Source organism: Scyliorhinus canicula, chromosome 3, assembly GCF_902713615.1.
Source record: "Scyliorhinus canicula chromosome 3, sScyCan1.1, whole genome shotgun sequence".
NCBI classification, from domain to species: Eukaryota; Metazoa; Chordata; class Chondrichthyes; order Carcharhiniformes; family Scyliorhinidae; genus Scyliorhinus; species Scyliorhinus canicula.
Genome location: NC_052148.1, coordinates 190494854 through 190518272, shown reverse-complemented (window position 1 = coordinate 190518272; position 23419 = coordinate 190494854). Strand labels below are relative to the sequence as shown.

The 23419-nt window shown below is 47.8% G+C and overlaps 1 protein-coding gene across 2 annotated transcripts in view; it reads left to right on the top strand.

Annotated features, from left to right (window-relative positions):
• Window positions 1-23419, top strand: part of LOC119963181 — a 790592-nt gene that overhangs the window by 52397 nt on the left and 714776 nt on the right. The window contains exon 2 of one of the 2 annotated variants that reach the window (XM_038791912.1): window positions 8378-8413. The exons of the other annotated variant lie outside the window; for it this stretch is intronic. The gene's annotated coding sequence lies outside the window, so the exon portion shown is untranslated. The remainder of the gene's footprint in view (window positions 1-8377; window positions 8414-23419) is intronic. 2 annotated transcript variants of the gene reach the window in all.

Genomic DNA, 23419 nt, shown 5'->3' with positions numbered 1-23419 from the left:
ACATGCGCGGAAATACGCCGGCCGTTCCGCGCATGCGCAAACTCTACGGTGCCGGCTGGAGCAGTGGGGACGACTCCATTGGCAACTTAGCCCACTAGAAAGGTGGGAATTCCTCACCATTGGGGGCCATTGACGCCGGAGTCGTTGGCGCCGGTTTCCCTGCCAGCGTGGGGACATAGCCCCATTTTCAGCGAATCCCGCCCATTGTGTCCAGTTCTGGTCACCTCAGTATAGGAAAGATGTGGATGCTTTGGAGAAGGTGCAGAGATTTACCAGGATGCTGCCTGGACTGGAGGGCATGTCTTATGAAGAAAGTTTGAGGGAGCTAGGGCTTTTCTCACTGGAGTGAAGAAGGCAGAGAGGTGACTTGATAGAGGTGTACAAGGTGATGAGAGGCATGGATAGAGTGGATAGCCAGAGACTTTTACCCAGGGTGGAAATGGCTGTCACGAGGAGACATGATTAGAGATGATTGGAGGAAGGTATAGGGGAGATGTCAGAGGTCGGTTCTTTACACAGAGTGGTGGGTGTGTGGAATGCACTGCCAGCGGAGGTGGTGGAGTCAGAGTCATTAGGGACATTTAAGCGAATCTTGGACAGGCACATGGACAGCAATAAATTGAAGGGGTGTAGGTTAGGTTGATCTTAGATGAGGATAAATGGTTGGCATATTATTGTGGACCGAAGCACCTGTACTGTGCTGTACTGTTCCATGTTCTATGTTCTATTATTAATTTAGATTGTAAATACTTGAGCCCCCCAGCACACATCTCTGCTAGTTACCTACCTCAAATGACCTATTTAGCCTATCTCTCCCTTTCCTGTTAGTTAGCCCAATGTTTTGTGCATGCAAACATTTCACCCCCAACACCATGAGTTTTTCTGCAATAACTTTTTTGTGGCTTTCATTCCTTTTGGGAATCAAATTATGTTGCATCTACTGGTCCTCCTTTATCCACTGTGCTTGTTACATCCTCAATAAACTCTAATAAATTTGTCAAACATGAGCCTGAATCTTGCGCTCCTCGGACACATGCAATCAGCAACCCCGGAAGTGGACGCAATAAGCACTTTCAGCCATGATCGGCCCTGACCGCGATTTCATGCTGGATGGCTAATTAACTGGCAGACAGCGTGAAACGCGTGCTGAGAAAGACTCAACTTTAAGGGGGAGAGCTTGTGGAAAGAGTGCAGGTACCGAGAGAAGGAGCAAGTGGGCGCTCACTGACAGCTGACAACTGCTGTGGAACTTCCTCAGGGACCTGCAGTAAAGTAAAAATGAACTGAGCTCAATAAAATTTTGCAAACTGCGTCTACACTGCATATTCAAGCACCAGACAGCAGATCTCATAGCACCTCATTCCTCAAATATCTTCTTTTATTTAACACTGGACATTTTATCCCGCCCTTGATGGAGTTTGTAGCGTAAAAGTGAAGGCCACCTGGCCAATTGAATTGTCTGCCAATTGTAGGTGGACAAGCCATGTAGAGTGGCTGATAATTGGCTTCCTAATGGGCTTAATTGTCCAATTAATTGTCAGAGGGTGTGCCACCGACTCCCGCATTTGCCGCCAACAGTAATGCTGCGCACGAGTGCGACAACATCAGGACACATGCCCAACATTTATTTTTGTGTGATTTCACACGATTCCCAGTCGGGTGTGCACCTGCCCATTCAATGTAAAATTCTGGCAATGATTTCCTTTCTCAAAACCATGTTGACTCTGCCTGATTGTATTATAATTGTCCAAATGCCCTTTTACTACCTTCTTAATATTGGATGCTAGAAATTCCCTAATGATAGATGTGAGACAAACTGGCCTATAGTTTCTTGCTTTCTGTCTCCCTTCTTTATTGAAGAGTGGTGTTATTTTTGTAGTTTCCCATCCGCTGGAACCTTTCCAGAATCTATTGAATTTTGGAACATTACAACCAATACATCCATTACCACTCCAGCCACTTCCACTAAGAACATGAGAAGCAGGCCATCAGATCCAGGGGATTTAGCAGAATTAATCTCATCAGTTTTCCCAGTACTTCTTATCTGGTGATCATGATTGTATTAAGTCTATCCCTCCATTTTGCCTCTTGGCTTTCTACTATTCTAGGGGTGCTTTCTACTGTGAAAACAGATCCAAAATGTGTGTTCAATGTCTCTGCCATCTGCATGTTTCTTCCTGTTAATTCCCTAATTTCCCCAGGGCTTACTTGAGGTACTCGCTTCCTTTTCATATTCTTGAAGTTTTTTCTGTCTACTTTATGTTTCTTTTTTTAGAAATATTTTTATTGAAGTTTACATTTTTACACTGTACAGGAGATGACTTATACGGTTATTATTTACAATTTACATGCTGTTCATTTCCCCCCCCCCCACTTTGTTCCCACCCAGCCCTGCTCCCTCGCCCCTTTTTTACTATTTTCAGGCCCTATGTTAGACCCTTTCCTCCACCGTAGACGGTTTAATTGTCGCTCATTTTCCTCTTATAGCTTTGTGGGGGTGCCCTCTGGCCCCCGTGTCGGTCTCACCCTGGGTACCCTCTTGGCGTTTTCTTGGGTCTGTCTCCTGTTGCACCCCACCCTTGTTCCTGTCTAATTTCTGTGGCCCTGATGGTTTCCATGCTTTCCACCGCCGCCCTCCCTTTCTATCCGTTATTGGCTACAAACAGGTCCTGGAACAGGCTGATGAATCGCCTCCACGCTTTGTGGAAGCCATTGTCCGACCCTCAGATGGTGTATTTGATCTTCTTCAGATGGAGAAATACTGATAGGTCTGCCAGCCAGTCTGCAGCTGTGGGTGGTGCTGCTGATCGCCAGCACAGCAAGATTCTCCGGCTGCCGATTAGGAAGCAAAGGGTGTTGGCCCCCTTCCCCAGATGAAGTTCTGGCTGGTCCGATACCCCGAAGAGCGCCACTCTAGGGCACAGCTCCACCCTCATCCCCACAACCTTGGACATTGCCTCGAAGAAGACTGTCCAGAGCCTGGGGCGTGCCCAGAACATGTGGATGTGGTTGGCCGGGCCTCCTTGCACCATTCACATTTGCCCTCCACCTCCAAGAAGATCCTACTCATTCGGGTTCTTGTCAGCTATGCTCTGTGCACCACTTTAAACTGCCTTGCGTAGGAGGAGGTGGAATTGGCCCTGCTTCACTCCAGAGTCCCCAATGCATTTAAGGGGAATCTAGCCAAATATATGAATCCGGTGGGAATGGAAGGATATGGACTCCGTAAGTGCATACGGTTTTAGTTTAGGCAGGTACCATGTTCGGCGCAGGTTTAGAGGGCTGAAGGGCCTGTTCCTGTGCTGTATTGTTCTTTGTTCTATTCCAGTTTTTGAATTTGGATTATTTCTTAATATTTCTGAAAGAAAGGATTACAATTGTACTTTTTGAGTGGATTTGCACCTGGAGTGAAATGCATCTGCTGCCATAAATTTCAGCCTGAGGTTATTTTAGCTCACAGGCTACATTCACAGCTCACTAACCAACTACCCATCCGGAAGCAGACAGAAAGAGGCAGTTGATGAGTAACCATCTGTTTGAAATTGTGTGGCCTGGTGGCAACCATTAGTTATGAGGGGTTTTCACACAAGTCTTTCAAGTGGGATGGTGGATCTTAGAACATAGAACATGCAGTGCAGAAGGAGGCCATTCGGCCCATCGAGTCTGCACCGACGCACTTAAGCCCTCACTTCCACCCTATCACCATAACTCAATAACCCCTCCAACCTTTTTGGTCACGAAGAGCAATTTATCAGTCAAGGACATGAATCCACATTTAATTACTGGCAGGGCAGAAAATGGAGCAGATAGTTGGACTGAGCCTTTCTAACTGATCCCACTTAGTTTCCACAGTGAAGAGTGACAAAACTCACTGTGGGTATTTGAAAAATGTTCTGGAAACGAAAAATCAATTTTCTTTAGAATTCTTTCTCTTTCAGATTGTCAAGTTTGCATTATTGACAGTGGTACACACTCACTTCTTGTTGTCCATAGAATGACATCACTAATTAGGTACTTCTCCAATAACTTGTTAAATGCTGAAGGAAACATTTCCAAAGCTAAAGAGAAATTGTTTTCCTTTCTCGAATAATCACAGAATGTTACATTGCAGAATAGGCCCTTCAGCCCATCAAGTCTGCAGGTACGCATGAAAAACACCTGACCTGTCTACCTAATCCCATTTGCCAGCACTTGGCCTTCACCTTTGTGGCGATTCTCCGAGCCCCGCGCCAGGCCGGAGACTCGGCGCAACTGCGCCACGTCAGAGAATCGCCGCATTTGCGCCGACACGATTGGCACGGTGACAGCCGCGGCCGCTGCAATCGTCGGGGCCACCGATTCTCCGGCCTGGATGGGTCAAGCTGCCGCGTCGATACGACAGAGCATCGCCAGCGCCGTTCACCCCTGGTTGCTGCCGGCGGGAACTCTGCAGGAACGGCCTGTGTGTGGGGGGCTGGGGGGGGGAGGGGGGTGCTCCTTCACCGGGGGGGCCTCCGATGGGGTCTGGCCCCCGATTAGGGCCCACTGATTGGCGGGCCGGCCTCTCTCCCCGCCCCCCGCCCCCCACCAGGCCTACTTTCTGGCGCGGCCGGCCCCGGACACCGACTCCATGTTGGTTGCGGCCGGTGCGCTAAAGAAGTTACATGCGCAGGTTGGCGTGGCCCAACTGCACATGCGCGGGGGATTTGGTGCTGTGAAAGGAGGCTGGAGCGGTGTGAACCGCTCTAGTGCTTTGCTGGCCCCCTGTGGGGGCCAGAATCGGTTGTACTAGGGTCGAACTGTTGCGTCTTCATGAAACGCAACGCCATTCACGACGGCGCGAACACTTGGGCCCCTTGTGTCCCTCGTAATTGACCCTTCAACAATGGGGAACAGCTGCTCCCTATCCACCCTGTCCATGCCCCTCAGAATCTTGTACACTTCAATCAGGTGGCCCCTCAGTCTTCTCTGATTCAGCAAAAACAACCCAAACCTATCCAACCTCTCATCATAACTGAAGTGTTCCATCCCAGGAAACATCCTGGTGAATCATCTCTGCACCCCCTCCAGTGCAATCATATTATTCCTATAATGTGGCGACAAGAATTGCACACAGTACTCCAGCTGTGGCCTCATCAAAGTTCTATACAACTCCAACATGATGCCCCTGCTTTTGTAATCTATGCCTCGATTGACAAAGGCAAGTGACCCGCTTATCTTTTTCACCACCCTATTAACCTGCTCTTCTGTTTTCAGAGATCTATGGACAAACACGCCAAGGTATCTCTGTTCCTTGAATCTTCCCAGTGTCAGGCCATTCATTGAATACTTCCTTGTCACATTACTCCTTCCAAAGTGTATCATCTCACACTTTTCAGGGTTAAATTCCATCTGCCACTTTTCTGCCCATTTGACCATCCCGTCTGTATCTTCCTGTCACCCAAGACACTCAAGGTCACTGTTATCCGCCTAGCCAATCTTTGAATCATCTGCAAACTTACTGATCCTACCCCCCACATAGTCATCTATGTCATTTATAGAAATGTCAAACAATAGTGACCCAGCACGGATCCCTGTGGTACCCCACTGGACACTGGCCTCCAGTCACTAAAGCAGCCATCTGTCATGACCCTCCATCTCCCACAACTAGGCCAATTTTGAATCCACCTTATCAAGTTACCCTGTATCCCATTAGCATTTACCTTCTTGATCAGTCTCCCATGTGGAACCTTGTCAAAGGCTTTGTTGAAATGCACGCAAATTACATGAACTGCACTACCCTCATCTACACACTCACATGCTCAGAAAATTCAAGCAAATTTGTTCTGGATTACCTCCCTCTGACAAAGCCATGCTGGCTATTCCTGATCAAACCTTGCTTTTCCAAGTGGAGATAGATTCTCGCCTTCAGAATTTTCTCCAATAGTTTCCTTCCCATTGACGTGAGACTCACTGGTCTGTAATTCCCTGGCTTATCTCTATAACTGGAATTAATATATATATATTATGCTGCATATATAATGTTAATATTTTCCACGTCGTTTTAGATATTTACCAGAAGGGATCCAGCAGGATCGGTAATGCCTCATCTTAATGGACTTGGCTGTCGGCCAATGAGCTGTTTACTTTGCTGGGCTCTTGGCTGATGGTCTATGTTGATTGGTGCTGGCAGTTCTGAAATATTCTGCAAAGGACAAGAAGGCTTCATCTTGTTTTTAATTTTGTTTTGAACTAAGAGCTGAAGGTGGCTGTTTTGAATTTCTCTCTCCCCAAAAAGGGGTGAATCTCTCTCAAACTTCCTAGTTGGAGGCTCTGTTCTTTCCTCAGCCAAGCTGGTAGAAATTCTGTGAGACTGTGTTTTTGCTTTTAGTTTTGGTTTGATCAAGTACCTGGAGGGTCAAAGTCCTGATCTCTCTCTCTGACCTGATGGGCTCTGCCTAAAGGTTCAAAGTGTTATGGGTGCGGTGTTTTCAGAACCCCAAAATGTATCATGGAGTTCAACCAACCTCTCCCTTTAATATATTGTTGCTATTAAAGCACATGGCTTGGTCTCCAGGTGCGGTATTACAATTATGGACACGTGGGTTTTTAAACACAAAACAGTGTTTATTCCATGAATTCAATTTAACCTTTTTAAATAAACATTGGATCCCTTAACACCCCTTACTTCAAAGATAACCCCGAACATAATACAACAATAAATAATCCCTCAAAATGTTCCTTCAAACCTCCAAAAGACTTAACACCTTTAAACAGAAACAAAGTTAAAGACATTACTATTATGAGTTTAAATCACCCAAATGATTCAGAGATAGTCTTTCATGGCAGAGATCACCGCAGATCCAGCTCGCTGCTAACACAGACACACTCAAGCTCTTTTCCTAAAAACTGGCTTTCTCCTTTGAAACAGCTCACAGCAAACCAGCCAGGCACTTTTCAGCTGCTCTTTCTCAAACTGAAACTAAAAGTAGAAGTGAGCTCAGTTCCCCTCACCCTCTGACATCACTTCAGTAATACGAGCTGCCTCATTTCTTAAAGGTACATTGCTTAAACATCCATTTCTTAAAGGTACTCTCACATGACAAAAGTAAAGACCTTTCCCTCTCTACAGTCAGATTGAACTGTAAGGAAGTTCAGTTCAGCAATAGCTGCAGGCAGGACCAGTTGTTTAAAGAACCCTCTTTAAAAATCTCTTGAGGGGAGTTTTTCCTCAATAAAGCTAGGGAACATTCTGGTGGAGTTGGAAATAAATAACAATTAGACAGGCCTAAGGTGATCCATCTGAGTGAAGGCCCAGGTTAATAAAAGTGAAAGTGACTCCCCAGAGGGAATCCCACAGTCTGGGGATTTGGACTGAACGTGCCAGCCAGAAGATCTTCGTCAGCCATTTAACTGATGGTTTCAATTCGTTCACATCCTGGAAGGACGTCAGCTGAAAAATGAACTTCAACATCCGATGCAAGGCCACGCATCTTCCATCTCACATTAATTCTCTTTTATTTCTCTCCTCCCTACCTCTGTTTGTGTATGTTTTGTGTGTGTTTAGGTAGAGGGTGAGATGGTAAAAGGGAGGGGGAGTATTAGTTTAGCTGGTTATTTTAGTATAATTATTGCATGTCTGAACTCCATTGTCCATATATTGTTAGAAATGAACAGTTCATTGTCCGTGTGGAGTTTGCACATTCTCCCCGTGTCTGCGTGGGTTTCGCCCCCACAACCCAAAAACGTGCAGAGTAGGTGGATTGGCCATGCTAAATTGCCCCTTAATTAGAAAAAATAATTGGCTAATCTAAATTTATAAAAAAAAAAAAAATGAACAGTTGTTGTGTTCCAATTACAGATCTGTAATTTTGTAAGTCATTCAAGCAGACCAAAGATCTCAGAAACCTTATCCAAATTACTGGTTAATTCGCCTGTGTTGGCTCTCCGTGGCCTGTGGGGCTAGAATTGACTGTACATTCGCCCAGGGTGTCATAACAGTATGCATGGTTCTGGGTCTGTAACTGAGACTGATCGCACTGCATACCTGTTGGTTGATTAAATTTGGCAAAGTGTGAGCTGATTATGGAAAAATATGCATTAAACCAGAGCTCATTCAGGCTACACTCAATTGTTGCATTAATGTGGGCAATTCTTCCTAATGTGAAGCATTTCCAATTGTCTGACCTATAATGTGCCTACAAGGGTTCGCGCTAAATGCTCACTGGTATATGTGCTCAGAATTCACTTTGCTCCTTGCATTTGTTTTATGTTATAAATTATTTATAAGTCATCATTTTTAAGAAGCTTTATAAATGATACTGACTGCGGGGGTTTTGTCATGCACTGGGGCCATATACAATATTGAAAATGTCAAGCACTGTGAGGTAGTTTCTACATTTTCCATTTACCCACACAGATTACTGAAGTGAGAAGATGGGGAGCCCCATGACAGGTGTGTGGTATGTTTATTCATCTTTCAGTTGGTGGCTAATCCCTCTGATACATACTCTTCTCCTGATAAACTGCTCTTTTATCCATCAAAATACTGCATAGAAATTGTCATTCAATATAGATCTATACAATAATATACGGATTAAAGATACAAAAGTTGTGATTTTGATTCACATTTTTTAACTAAGTGGAATGCAATTGGTATTTTAGGTTCAGCTACAACGCAGGTTGCTTAGCAAAGACCTAAACAACTGGCTGAATTAACTCTTCAAGTAATTAATTACCACAGTCTTACATGCAGGCTATTGATTTAATCTTTCACTTTAATTGAGAAAGAATTGATGCTGCCGAATGTAATTCCTTTCCACGCGCTTTATACAATCGAAGTTCCTTTCCATGGACAATCTCTGAATAGCAAACATAGAAAAAAGTGCCCCAAAATTGCATTCCACTGCCTCTATAGATTCAATGGAATTGGTGCTGTCATGTCACCAAAACTATTTTCCCATCTGAGCAGCTCGGACCTATGCTACCCTTGGTTGCATAGGTCACTCTTCCCAGTGACTCATCACAAACAAATCCCAGCTCTATGTTCCCTTACCCTCTTCAAAAGTACACACATTCCCAGTATTTGAGCTGGCAGCTGCAGGTGTGAGATCTAGTGATGGTTCTTCTCATAATCAATATCCTGCTCCTTTTGCTCTTTATGCCAGGTGGACGTTCTTGGGTATCTGAAAGGAGAAATACACAATAGACAGGCCATGTTGAGGGGAGTGAGGGAAAAGAGGTACAAACCTACACCATTGTCAGCCACCATAAAGAACAAAGAAAGAACAAAGAAAAGTACAGCACAGGAACAGGCCCGTCTCAACTAAAATTGTCTGCACTTCCGGGTTCCGTATCCCTCTATTTCCATCCTATTCATGTATTTGTCAAGATGCCCCTTAAACATCACTATCGTCCCTGCTTCCACCACCTCCTCCGGCAGCGAGTTCCAGGCACCAACTATCCTCTGTGTAAGAAACCTGCCTCATACATCTCCTCTAAACCTTGCCCCTTAAACCTCTGCCCCCTAGTAATTGACCCCTCTACCCTGGGGAAAAGCCTCTGATTATCTATACCCCTCATAATTTTGTAGACCTCTATCAGGTCGGCCCTCAACCTCCATCGTTCCAGTGAGAACAAACCGAGTTTATTCAACCTCTCGTCATAGCTAATGCCCTCCATACCAGGCAACATCCTGGTAAATCTCTTCTGCACCCTCTCTAAAGCCTCCACATCCTTCTGGTAGTGTGGCGACCAGAATTGAACACTATACTCCCAAGTGTGGCCTAACTAAGGTTCTACACAACTGCAACATGACTTGCTAATTTTTATACTCAATGCCCCGGCCAATGAAGGCAAGCATGCTGTATGCCTTCTTGACTACCTTCTCCACCTGTGTTGCCACTTTCAGTGACCTGTGGACCTGTACACCTAGATCTCTCTGACTGTCAATACACTTGAGGGTTCTACCATTCACCATATATTCCCTACCTGCATTAGACCTTCCAAAATGCATTACCTCACATTTGTCTGGATTAAACTCCATCTGCCATCTCTCCGCCCAAATCCCCAAACGATCTAGTTCAGTGTTCTTCAAAGTCGGGGGCGCGACCCGCGGATGGGTAGTGGGCGGGTGTTGGGAGGGTCGCGGAGCCGATGTCTGTGGCACTCCCGAACATGCAAATCTCCGCGCAGCAGCCAGCTTTTCATAACGCCGGCTTCAAGCTGCTGCGAACATGTTTTTAAAAAGTTTTTGCCGCATTGCGCATGCACGCAATCAGCATGCGCATATGCGCAATGAGTCCGAATTTATAAAAACATGTTCGCGGAATGAGCATGCGTGCACAATGATCGGCGCACATGCGCATTCCGTGAACATGTTAAAAAATTCGGCCGCATTGCGCATGCGTGCCGGTAATTGGGCACGCATGTGCAGTGCGGCCGCTATTTTTTTAAACGGTTGCAGCTTTTTGTTTTACACGTTCTGCAGTGGTTTTAATTCATTTATTCATTTATTTTGTTCATTTAATTTTTATTTTGTTCATTTATTTTATTCATTTTATTTTTTTTACAAGTTCGGGGGGGGTTGTTATTTGATAAAATTTTACAGGAAACAATTCAGAACTTTGGACAGATGGAGATTCCATACTTTCTGACACCGGAAGCTTCACCTTCATCCAACATGTTCCATTGGAGGAGCGTGTACAAGAGCCAAAGGGACCCAAAACCATTTCCTCCATTTTTAGCAGCAGCAAACAAGGTAAGAGAAAATGGTGGGCCGCGAAAGTCGGCCAGGTTGGGTCCTGAAGGTTGGCCGGTTGGTAAAAATGGGTCCCCGGAAAAAAAGTTTGAAGAACACTGATCTAGATCCTGCCATATCCTCTGACAGTCCTCATCGTGATCTGCAATTCCACCAACCTTTGTGTCGTCTGCAAACTTACTAATCAGACCAGTTACATTTTCCTCCAAATCATTTATATATATATATACTACGAACAGCAAAGGTCCCAGCACTGATCCCTGCGGAACACCACTAGTCACAGCCCTCTAATCAGAAAAGCATCCTTCCATTGCTACTCTCTGCCTTCTATGGCCTAGCCAGTTCTGTATCCATCCATCCATATGAGAAAAGATAGTGGGATGAGAGGGAAATAGCACTTTAGAGGATGGCTTAAGTAGGAATACACCATCATGATTTATGATCTCATCCCCACCATTGGCCATAGTCTCCATGGTGGCCATTTCAATTATGGAGACCACTGTCTCTTCCCTGGAGGCAGTATGTGCTTTAAAAAAAAAAATCATATGTGGACTTCGCTGGCTAGGTCAGCATTCATCGTCGATCCCTAATTCCCCTCGGTGGTGATGAGACGCATTGTTGAACTGCTGCAGTCCATATGGTGTAAGAACGGGGTACTGTAAGGAAGGAAGTTACAGGATTTTGACCGAGCAATAGCGAAGGAATGGCGATATATTTCGAATGATGTTGAGTGACTTGGAGGGGAACGTCCAAGTGGTGGTTTCTTGTGTCTGCTACCCTTGTATTTCTAGTTGTTAGAGGTTGTGTGTTTGGAAGGTGCTGTCTGAGGAGCCTTGGGTGAGTTCCTGCAGTGCATCTTGTAGATGGTACACACTGCTGATACTGTATGTCGAGGGTGGGGTGAGTGAATGTTTGTGGAAGGGGTGCCAATCAAGCAAGCTGCTTTGTACTGGATGGAGTCAAGCTTCTTGAGTGTTGTTAGTGCTACAGTCATCCAGGCAAGTGGGGAGTATTCTGTGACACTGGTAGACAGGCTTTGGGGATTCAAGATGTGACACACTCGCTGCAGGATTCCTAGCCTTTTAATCTGCTTTTGTAATTGCAGTATTTATATGATCATTTCAGTTAAGTTTCTGGTCAATGGTAACATCCAGGATGCTGATAGTGGGGGTTTCAGCAATGGTAATGTCATTGAATTGTAGCACGGTAACACAGTGGTTAGCACTGCTGCCTCACAGTTCCAGGGACCCGGGTTCAATTCCGGCCTTGGATGACTGCCTGTGCGGAGTTTGTACATTCTCCCCGTGTCTGCGTGGGTTTCCTCTGGGTGTTCCTGTTTCCTCCCACAGTTCAAAGATGTGCAGGTTAGGCGGATTGATCATTTTAAATTGCCCGTAGCGTTCAAAGGTTAGGTGGGGTTACAGACATAGGGTGGGGGAGTGGGCCTACTTAGGGTGCTCTTTCAGTGGGTTGGTGTAGACTCGATAGGCCAAGTGACCTCCTTCTCCACTGTGGGGATTCTATGATTCAATGAGTGTTAAAGGGCGATGGTTAGATTTTCTCTTGTTGTAGATGGTAATTGTCTGACACTTCCATAGCGTAAATGTTACATGCCATGTAAAGACATGCCATGGACTCTAAAGTCCAATCTGAACCTGTGTGGAGTAAATGGTTAACTTTCATAACTCAGTCCGTCTCAGTCTTCTTTTAACAACTTCTTGTGCTACTGCCAATTTACAGACAGTAGGTCCAGCTCCCTTCAAGTGGAATCAATACTCACAAATGCCGTTTCCTGAATTTCCGAACTGCACCCACACTGCCAATCACTCAGAGGAATCCGTTCCCAAGGTGCAGAGGCCAATCTCACAGGCAGGTCAGTGCTTGTCCCTAAATGCATGATTCATAGAGCGCAAAAATTACACTGCCGACAATATTTATCAAAACCTCCCCCAACTTTTTATAGTAACTCTTACATCATGCAACATCCAGGGATTGTGAATAGTGTATTTACATATGAAGGTGTTTCAATGGGGAAGAGTCTGGTTCATCATTCCATCAGATTGGGGGGTGGGGAGGGATGCTGAATTTCATTCTCTAATGAAATTGTTTTTGGGATTAACATTTCCAAAGAATGTGGCATCACATCCGGACCTACTGGAACCCACAGCTCATTATCTTGTAAATACAATTTACAATACTGCAGTTTGGCCACAGGATTTCAATGGGAAGACAAATAATTTAAACTGAATAGATGGATACTCATGGGGGGGGTCTAATTGCCTCTGGCATCTCTTAACCGACATGTGCAAGTGTGTTTCACTTTGTGTTTCATTTCAAGGTTTTTTACTATGTCCAGTTTCAAAGTCCCATGGATTGCTGGGAGGAGACACTTTAAAGATTTTTGACAATTGTCCCTCACAAACAACCATTTTCCCCTCAATACTGTCGCTTGAACTTTAAAAGATCCTTTTAAGTTGATTTCCGTGTTGTCTCGGGGTGGCGGGATTCCGCCAGCTGCCTTGCCGGGTTTTCCCGCTGTTTTTACATATTGTGGGGGGGAAGAAAAATGAAGAGGTAGTTCCCATGACGTCATGCTGGTGGAGCAGGTTCAGCTTGTGATATATTGGAAGGGCGGTACAATCGAAAGAAAATAAAAATAAAAAAAGATCCCCCACCCCCACAGACTCGGCTTTATTAGTGTCACAAGTAGGCTTCCATTAACACTGCATTGAAGTTACTGTGATACTCCCCTCATCGCCACACTCCAGCGCCTGTTCAGGTACACTGAGGGAGAATTCAGAACGTTCAGTCAGCACGTCTTTCAGGACTTGTGGGAGGAAACCAGAGCATCCGGAAGAAACCCACGCAGACACAGGGAGAACGTGCAAACTCCGCACAGACAGTGACCCAAGCCGGGGATCGAGCCTGGTATGCCATGCCGTGCCACCTTCATTCTTCTTGTAGATCAGATACTCTTCCACAAAAATGTCTGGAACTGAAATAAAGACAGATAATGCCAGAAATGCTTTGCAGATCTGGCATTAACGCTTCAGCGTGATGGCATTTCTTCAGAACTGATCCGCAACCTCAAATGTTAACTTTGCTTCGCCCTGCACAGATGCTGCCAGGCCTGATGAGTGCTTCCAACATTTTCTGTGCTTATTTCAGTTTTCAAGCATTTTCCTTTTACTGGAGCCGGAATGCATCTTTAAAAATCATAGAATCCCAACAGTGCGAATGAGGCCATTTGGCCCATCAAGTCTGCGCCGATCCTTTAAATGAGCACTCCAGCCATGCCCAACAGCTCCACCCCGCCCTATCCTTCCAACCTCATAAACTAACCTGCACATCCCTGAACACTAAGGGGCAATTTAGCATGGCCAATCTACCTAACCTGCACATCTTTGGACTGTGGGAGGAAACCGGAGCACCCGGAGAAAACTCACGATGTACAAACTGCACACAGATAGTGACCAGAGGCTAGAATTGAACCCGGATTTCTGGCGCTGTGAGGCAGCAGTGCTAACCACTGTACCACCGTTTTGCTGGAAAGAGTTGCTGGAAATCTTTAAGTGCCGCTACCTCAGATGGTTGAGGCGTGAAGCCACTCCTCATTGCATTCAGATGTGAGCTGCACACCACTATCATTTAAAATAGCAGGCAGAATGAAATTGCCATGTTGTCTGCATTACTTCGAATGAGTATGAGTTAAACAGGCATCTCAATCACAGCACCGTGTTTGGAGCTTGCAGGCATTTATGTTTTACTACATAATGTGCAACACTGAAGGCTAAATCATAATTTTTTGACTTGCAGCTTGCTACTTAACCCACACATGCAAAACTATAAAGTTCAGAAAGATAATTAGATATCTTTTTCCAGTCAATAATTTGGTAAAATATACTTTGAAAGCAGGTCAGAAAGTGAGAACAAATAAAACATTTTACTGGTAATGAATGAAGATTTACTTCACCTTAATGGTCTCCTTACTCCCCACTTAATGCAATTAAGAAAGGGCATTGATGAAACTGGCTCGTGGGTGGCATTTCAAAATGTTGAATTAAATGACTTCTCTCTCATTGATATGCTTATGTTGCTAAGAAGCATCCAGTTATATAATGCTTTCTCAGTAGTTGCCGGCTATTTCCAAAGCAACTCAGATTCTACAGCACTTAGCTATGTTACATTACTATAGTTTCCATTTTACGCATTCTTGTTGATTTCTCAGAGGTGATGGCCTTCTGATGGGCACCCACAGTCTAAGAATGTCATTTCTTGGCAGAATGGCAGTATTGATTAAGGAGAAGATTGCAGTGCTGCAAAGAGAGTGGGCTGGATTCGCCGCACACCGACGGCAAAATCGCGGCCAGCGCCGGGGCAGAGAATCCATTTCCCCGCACAGAATCGGGACCGGAGCTGGTTCCCTGTTTCTGCGGGCCCCGAGAAGCGTACGGCGGACGCGCAGCATCTACCTGGGGCCATTGCTAGAGGCCCGCTCCGCCCCCAACCAGCCGTAGGCCCGACGGTATGGACCGCTCATGGTCCGGTGGGTGGGGAAACTAGCGTGGCGGCCGCGGACTGAGTCCGCGGCTGCCCTGGCAGGGGCGGGCCGATCAGAGGGCAGGGGGGGCCTGATACGCAGCCGGGAAATGTTCAGGTGGGCGGTCAGAGGCGGGCATGCGGCCAATCAGGGGGTCTATTTTTAGTGTTTAGCTCCGTGGTCTGAGTCCTCCATGGAGCACGGCGCAGCCGCTGGAGGCCGCCGCCGTGCGCATGCGCCGCCTCCGAACCCGAAATGCGGGAGCCCATATCTGCAGCAAACATTGGTAGATTTACGCCGGCTCCCTGCTAGCCACCTGCAGGGCGCCGGAATGTGGCGACTAGGGGCTTTTCACAGTAACCTCATTGAAGCCTACTTGTGACAGCAAGCGATGTTATTATTATTATTAAAGATGTTCCTTTTGTAAAGGGGATCCTGATCTTAAAAAAAACAAATCCCCCACAGATACAGAACCCCCACCCGCCCCACCGTATAACCACTCCACTTCAATGGGCATGGGATTCCCTCTCTCCAGGAAACCTCCCCACGGACACAAAACCTCCCCTCCCCAGGGAAACACACCTCTATCCTGAATCCCCCGCGTCTTTGCTGCCCCCTAGCACTGCCAGAGTGCCCTATCAGGGTACTGCCTGGGCATATGACCCACGTCCCCTTGGTGGTATATTTACATGTGTGCCAGTTCCCCATTTTACAAAATCTGTTGTTATTCCTGCCGATGTGATGTCATGTTGGCGGGGAAGCGGAGTTCCTACGTCCGGGATGATACAGCAGAAAAGCCAGCTAAGTAGATGCAAATGTGTGCCAATGAGTTTCCTGTCCTTTCATGGTGGGTGCCCCATTACATCATTGGCAGAGGGTGGGGAAAGTTTTAACAGGAAACCTTACCGTGTAAATGCCAATTTGGAACTTCCGCTGGATTCGCCATCCCCGCGCCATTCCTGCCCACCGAAAATGGGAGCGAAACATACCATCCATAGTTTTTATTGCTTTTAGTCCTTTATAGATGTAAAATATTTGAATGGCTGGAACCTATCTAATTGACTGCCGTTGTAATGTATTTTTGTGTTGAGCTGTTTTCAAGGTTTCATGTGAACGTAACCCCTGCGAATAGCAGAACTTTACTGTATGCTTCCAATCCAAAAATGAAGAAGGCCCTAAGAACATATGGTTCTTCGGGCTTTTTTGAGGGGTTTCACGGCTAGTTTAAAAAAAAATTAAAGTGTGCGAAAATTGGCCCTGTTTCCCTCGCCCTGCCCAGGCGTCGAAGCTCCGTTCCACGGAGCCGAAGAGAGAAAAAAAAAGGTAAGAGAGGAGAGACTGGTCCCGGTGGGCTGCACGTGGAGGAGGAGGGAGATCGCGACCAAGAATTAGCCTGAAAGTCGGAGGACTCAGAGAACACGGAGAGGATACGACAATTTTTAAAAATTTAATTACTTTTTTCCTCTCCTGAAAAGATTTTAAACCGTTTTTTTTTTAATTCCCCTTTTTTTTAAAGGGGATTTTTTTTTCAATCCTTTGGGGTTTTTTCTTTGAAAGAGAAAGAGAATTTCTTTTTCGCACCAAAACCCAGCAAAAAGCGAAAGGCACATAACAGAAATATGCCTGCAAATAATAATAAATCAGGGAGACGGCGAGATGTAAGAAGGAGCAGCAGCGAAGGCGAAGGATAAAGCAGGAGCTGCGGCCGCACAGGCAGACGGCCCCATGAGGGCTGACGGAGGTTCAGGTGAACCAGGAAGTGGAAAAGCTGGCGAGCCGAGCAGTGGAGCAGGAACAGGACGCAGTAACCATCACCCCCCCCCCCACCCCACCCCCCGCACAGGGGGAGGAATGGAGAAGCATGCTGAAACCGAGATAAACGCCTTAAAGGAGGAGATAAAAACGGAGATAAACGCCATGCGGGAGGCACTCAGAACGGAGCTCCACATAATGATGAAGGAGATGCTGGCTGAGACAACGGACACAATGCAGCGAACCATCGATGGCCTGGAAAGGAAGGTGGAGGCGCAGGTGAAAACTATTCTGGAGTTGGAGAGGGCCGCCTTGGACCAGAGCGACAGGATGGTCACTCAGGAAACCGAGGTGAAAAGGCTGGTAACGACCCAGGGGAGCGTAAGAGGGAAAGTGGAGGACCAGGAAAGCAGGTCCAGATGGCAGAATGTTAAAATAGTGGGTCTGCCAGAGGGGATGGAGAGCAGAGACCCCACAGGCTACATTACCCAAATGCTGGGCAAGCTAATGGAAGGGAGAAATTTCCAAATCGCCCAGAAATAGACAGGGCGCACAGGTCGCTCCGACCCAGGCCCAAAGTCGAGGAGCAGCCCAGAGCGATTATCGTGAAGCTGCACCGGTTCCAAGACAGGGAAAAAAATCCTAAAGTGGGCCCGGCAGACAAAATCGAGCATGTGGGAAGGGAAGATCATAAGGGTGTACCAGGACATTGGGGCGGACCTGGCCAAAAGAAGGGCTGAGTTCAACAGGGCCAAATCAGCACTCTACAAAAGTAATGTGAAATTTGGGATGTTATTCCCGGCCAAATTCTGGATAACATTTGAGGGGAAGGAGCTGTTTTTTAACACCCAGCGGCAGCTGAGGAATTCGTTAGATCGAACAAACTGGGGGGAAAACAGCCGCAATAGTCATCATGAAAGCGACGGCGATGGAAAAGAAAGGAAGAATCGGAACAAAGAGAGGAGGACAGACCGCAAACAGAGACAGTAAGATCATGAACTGTACACACGCGTTTGGTGTATTGCGCGGGATTTCTTCTTTCAATGCAATAGGCAGAGGCGGGGCAAGGGAAATGATGAGAAAAGTGGTCAGGAGGATGAGACAAGGGCTAGCAAGAGGAAGGTAAAACAGGGCCAGAGCTGTGCAAGTACTGGGAGGGGAGCCACCGTGCTAGTGAGGAGGGCTAACAAGGGAGGGCAGGAAGGAGGGCCGCGGTGTGCTTCTCAGGGGAGAGGGCGCGCCTGGCACAAACAGGGGAGGGGGACAGGGCAGAAGGGGGGAAGAACATGGGGGGGCAGAGGGACCGGGACTATGGGGGGGGGGGAGAGGAATCGGGGGGAGTGAGCATGACAAAAGAGAAGCAAAGAGAAGGGTGAAGTAGGTAAGCAGAACAAACACAGGCCTCGGTGGGCATCGAGCAGGGCGAGGAACCAAGATGGCACCACAAACAGCCACTTGAGAGGGCTTCAGGGAGAAGGAAGATCCTGGCATGCCGGGGCGCAGCCACGTGGAGTACACATAGCTGGCTGCCATGTTGGGTGCCCCCTGGAAAAGGGAAACCCCGGAGCGCTCGGGCCGACCTCATGGTGAGAGCGGTGACTGCGGTTATTTTGGACAGCCCCCTAACAAAGAGTGCAGGGGCGCGTCCACCAGGTAAGTATGGGTGATCCTGCAGGACCGGGGGGGTCAAAAACACCCCACCAGGATTGTTACCTGGAACGTAAGGGGACTCAACGGCCCAGTGAAAAGATCCAGAGTCTTCACCCACCTAAGAAGCCAAAAGCAGACATAATCTTCCTACAAGAGATGCACCTGAGGGAGAAGGACCCTCTGCTGGTAAGGAAGGGCTGGGTTGGACAAACATACCATTCATGCTATGGGATGCGGGCTAGGGGTGGTTGCAATATTAATTAGCAAGACGACGAGGTTTACGGGAACCAAGACAGTTACGGACCCAGAGGGGGCGGTACGTCATGGTGAGCGGTGTCCTGGAAGGGGCACTGGTCATACTGGTAAATGTGTACAGTCCAACCTGGGAAGACACAGAATTCATAAAGAAGACCATGGCAGAAATCCCCGACCTTGACACACACTGACTGATTATGGGGGCGACTTCAACTGCGTGCAGGACCCATGTAGCCATCTGGGATGGCTACTTACAACAAGAAAATGGACGTCCGCAAAGCCTAAAGGGAAATATGGCCAATGTAAGATTCAGGCAGGCACAGAGCCTGATGTATATTTGTGAGCAGAGAATCCAGACAGCATTGAAACCCCCAACCGATTAGCATTTTAATGACCTATCTCCGTAAGACAAAGGACTGATACTCAGGTAATTGATACAAGTCCAGACACATCAGCGCCACAAGTATTATTGACCTTGTGGTGGTATCATCTGATACCTGGTGACTCTGAAAGCAATATAATATCAATATCTAGACAAAAGAAGGGCAACCTTATTGACTGTCATATTTATAGCGACTAAAAAAGGCAACCCACTGACCGACCGATCAAACCCCAGAGCAGGGAAAAAGACTGGCATAGCTAGGGAACCAGGAGCATTTAGGAAGCAGATGGGGGTGGTGGACCCATGGAAGTTTCTGCATCCAGGGGAGAAGGAATTCTCATACTCTTCACTAATACACAGGGTATACACCCGTATCGACTTTTTGCAGTGAGGAAATCGGTGCTTCCAGGGATCCCGGGAACAAAGTACTCCGCGATCTTTGTCTCTGACCACACTCCACACTATATGGATGTGAGGTTGCAGACAGGCCGAGCACAGCGCACCACATGGAGGCTGGACATGGACCTCCTGGCTGACAAGGCCTCTGTCAATAAACATCACGGGCCATAGACAAAACATTAATAACAACCAAAACGGGGAGGTCTCACCCTCCACGGTCGGGGAGGCACTGAAGGCCGTGATTAGAGGAGAGATCATAGCCTACAAGGCAAGCAGAGATAGGGAAGAGAGGGCGGCCAGGCAACAACTGGTGGACTCAATTCTGGAAGTCGACAGAAAATACTCCGAGGCCCCGACCGTAGGGCTGCTGGCGGAGAGGAAAAAGCTGCAAATGGACTTTAACCTGCTATCCACTAGGAAAGCAGTGTACCAACTCCGCCAGATACAGGGGACCTTCTACAAACACGGAGACAAGGCTGGCTGCCTATTGGCTCACCAGCTGAGAAAGCAGGCAGCCACGAGGGAAATAGCGCAGGTTAAGTATCGCAGAGGCAGACTGGTAACAGAACCAAAGGAGGACAACTGGGCATTTGAGACCTTCTCCCGGTGACTGTATACTTCCGAGCCCCCCCACGGGGATGAAACAGTTCGTGGCGGACTGGAACTACCAGTTGTGAGTGGGGGAAGACAGACGGGGGGAGCTGGAAGCACCAATAGATCTGGGAGAAATCATGGAGAGCATCAGCTCCATGCAGGCGGGGAAGGCACCGGGACCTGACAGGTTCCCGGCGGACTTCTACAAAAAATGCGCACCAGTCCTGGCCCCACACCTAAGGGACGTGTTCGTGGATTCACTGGCAGGGGGCACCCTGCCCCAATGCTAGCGCAGGCCACAATCTCACTGATACCCAAAAAAGATAAAGACCTGACGGAATGTGGATTGTACAGACCCACTGCTGAACGTGGATGCGAAAATAATCGCAAAGGTCCTGGCCAAAAGGCTGGAGGACTGCGTACCCAGAGGTGGTCGCAGAGGACCAAACAGGCTTTGTCAAGGGTAGGCCGCTCACAGCGAACATCAGGCGGCTGCTGAATGTGATAATGACACCCTCATCGGGCTGAGAACACGAGAGGTGATCGTCTCCCTGGACGCAGAAAAGGCCTTCGACAGAGTCGAATGGAGCTACCTCCTCGAGGTACTGGAACGGTTTGGGCTAGGAGCGGGGTTCACCGCCTGGGTGAGGCTCCTGTACAATATTCCCAAAGCGAGTGTCCGAACTAACACCACCAGCTCTGAATACTTCCAGCTACAGAGAGGAACAAGACAGGGCTGCCCCCTGTCCCCACTCTTGTTTGCGCTAGCGACCGAACCCCTGGCGATAGCCCTGTAGGACTCAGAAAGCTGGAAGGGAATCCGGAGAGGAGACAGAGAGCACAGAGTCTCACTCTATGCAGATGACCTGCTCCTCTATGTCTCAAAGCCACAGGAGGGACTGAAGGCGATACTGCAAATACTGAAAGAGTTTGGAACCTTCTCTGGCTACAAACTTAACCTGGGCCAAAGCGAGACATTCCCAGTGAACCCAAACGGGGGAGGGGCAGAGCTGGAGGGGCTCCCGTTCAAAACGGCCCAGAACAGATTCTGTTACCTGGGGATCCAAATAGCCAGAGACTGGACACAAATCCACAAGTGGAACCTGACCAGCCTGGTGGAGGAAGTAAAAAAGGACCTTCAATGGTGGGGCTCACTCCCAATCTCTCTGGCGGGGAGAGTGCAGATGATCAAGGTGAATGTACTGCCAAAGTTCCTCTTCCTGTTTAGATCCATACCGATCTTCATCCCCAAGGCCTTTTTCCAAAACATAGACAGGCTAATCATGGCGTTTGTGTGTGTGTGTGTGTGTGTGTGTGTGTGTGTGTGGGGGGGGGGGGGGGGGGGGGGTGGGTGTGTGTGTGTGTGGGGGGGGGTGTAAGAACCCTAGAATTTCCAAACCAACATTGCGAAGAGGGAAAGTCAGAGGGGGCCTGGCTCTACCGAACCTACAATACTAACACTGGGTAGCCATGGCAGAAAAAGATGAGAGGATATGTACAAGAACCCGACATAGACTGGGTGCAAATGGAGGAGGCATCCTGTAAATGAACTACCCTCTGGGCCCTGACCACAGCAGCGCTCCCATCCTCCTCGACAATGGGCCTAGTGGTAGTGGCCACGCTGAGAACGTGGACCCAGCTGAGACAGCATTTCAGGATAACCAAAATGTCCCTCGTGGCCCCCATCTGCAGCAATCACAGATACCCTCCAGCCATGCTAGATAACACCTTCAAAAGATGGAGGCAGGAGGGGGTCACACTAACGATCGGGGACTTCTACATAGGGCGCAGACAGGCGACACTGGACGAACTGACGAGGAAGTGGAAACTATCAAAAGGACAGGAATTGAAACACCTCCAAATAAAACACTTCCTCCGCAAAGAGACAGTAGGGTACCCCGGGGCCCCAGAAAACACACTACTAGAGGACCTGATAGGCACAAGCAACGAGAAGGGGGGGCTATGTGGGAAAATGTACAGACAGCTAATGGACAGAGTTCGAACACCACTGGCCGAGACCAGACAAAAATGGGAGGACGAACTGGGGACAGAGGTAGGATGGGGACTCTGGAGCGAAGCACTAGGCAGGGTGAACTCCACCTCCTCCTGCGCAAGGCTCAGCCTAATGCAGCTCAAAGTGCAGCACAGAGTGCACCTGACCAGAACCCGAATGAGCAGCTTCTTCCCGGAGGTGGAGGACAAATGTGAACGGTGCCAGAGGGGCCCGGCCAACCACACCCACATGTTTTGGGCTTGCCCCAAGCTTGCTGGGTTCTGGACAGCCTTCTCCGAGGCAATGTCCAAGGTTGTGGGGGTGAGGGTGAAGCCATGCCTGATATTGGCAATCTTTGGGGTATTGGAGCAGCTAGAGTTACATATGGGGAAGGGGGCCAACGCCCTTGCTTTCACTTCCCTAATCGCACGCCGGAGAATCCTGCTCGGCTGCCGATCAGCAACACCACCCAAAGCTGCAGACTGGCTCGCTGACCTTTCGGAATTTCTCCACCTGGAGAAGATTTAGTACGCTATCCGAGGGTCAGAGGAAGGGTCAGAGGTCCTGGATACTTGGGGACAGTTTGTCAGACTGTTCCAAAACCTGTTCAAGGCCAGCAACAAGGAGTAAGCCAGGGGGGAAAAGAATGATGAGGAACCAAAGGACTGCGCAACCCGAGGGTGCGGGGCGCAGGGCGCGGAAGGAAGGTGGGGGAACCAGAAGAGAAGAAGAAGGGTGCTGAAGCCAATGGGGGGTGGGCGGGGTGGGGGGAGGGGAGAAAGGGGGGGTATCATAGACCGATCCAGGGGGCAACAAAGTGTACATAGAGCTGGTTAAATGAAGGGCAAAACAAACCTCTCTGTAAAATAAAGTAAATTACCGCAGGCAAGAAAAATGTAATGTAACACAGCAACTGTTTATAAATATGAGAAAAGCTAATAAAGCAGATTTTGAAAAAAAAAACATATGATTCTTGGGAACAAGGTTGGCCAACTATATCAAGTGTCAGTAGGTAACATTTAGGGGACAGTCATCATTGTATCGTAAGGTTTAGGTTGGCTATGGGAAAGGAATAAGTGCAATCAGAGTAGGAATAATTAATTGGGGGAAAAGCCAATTTCAGTAGGATAAGAATGG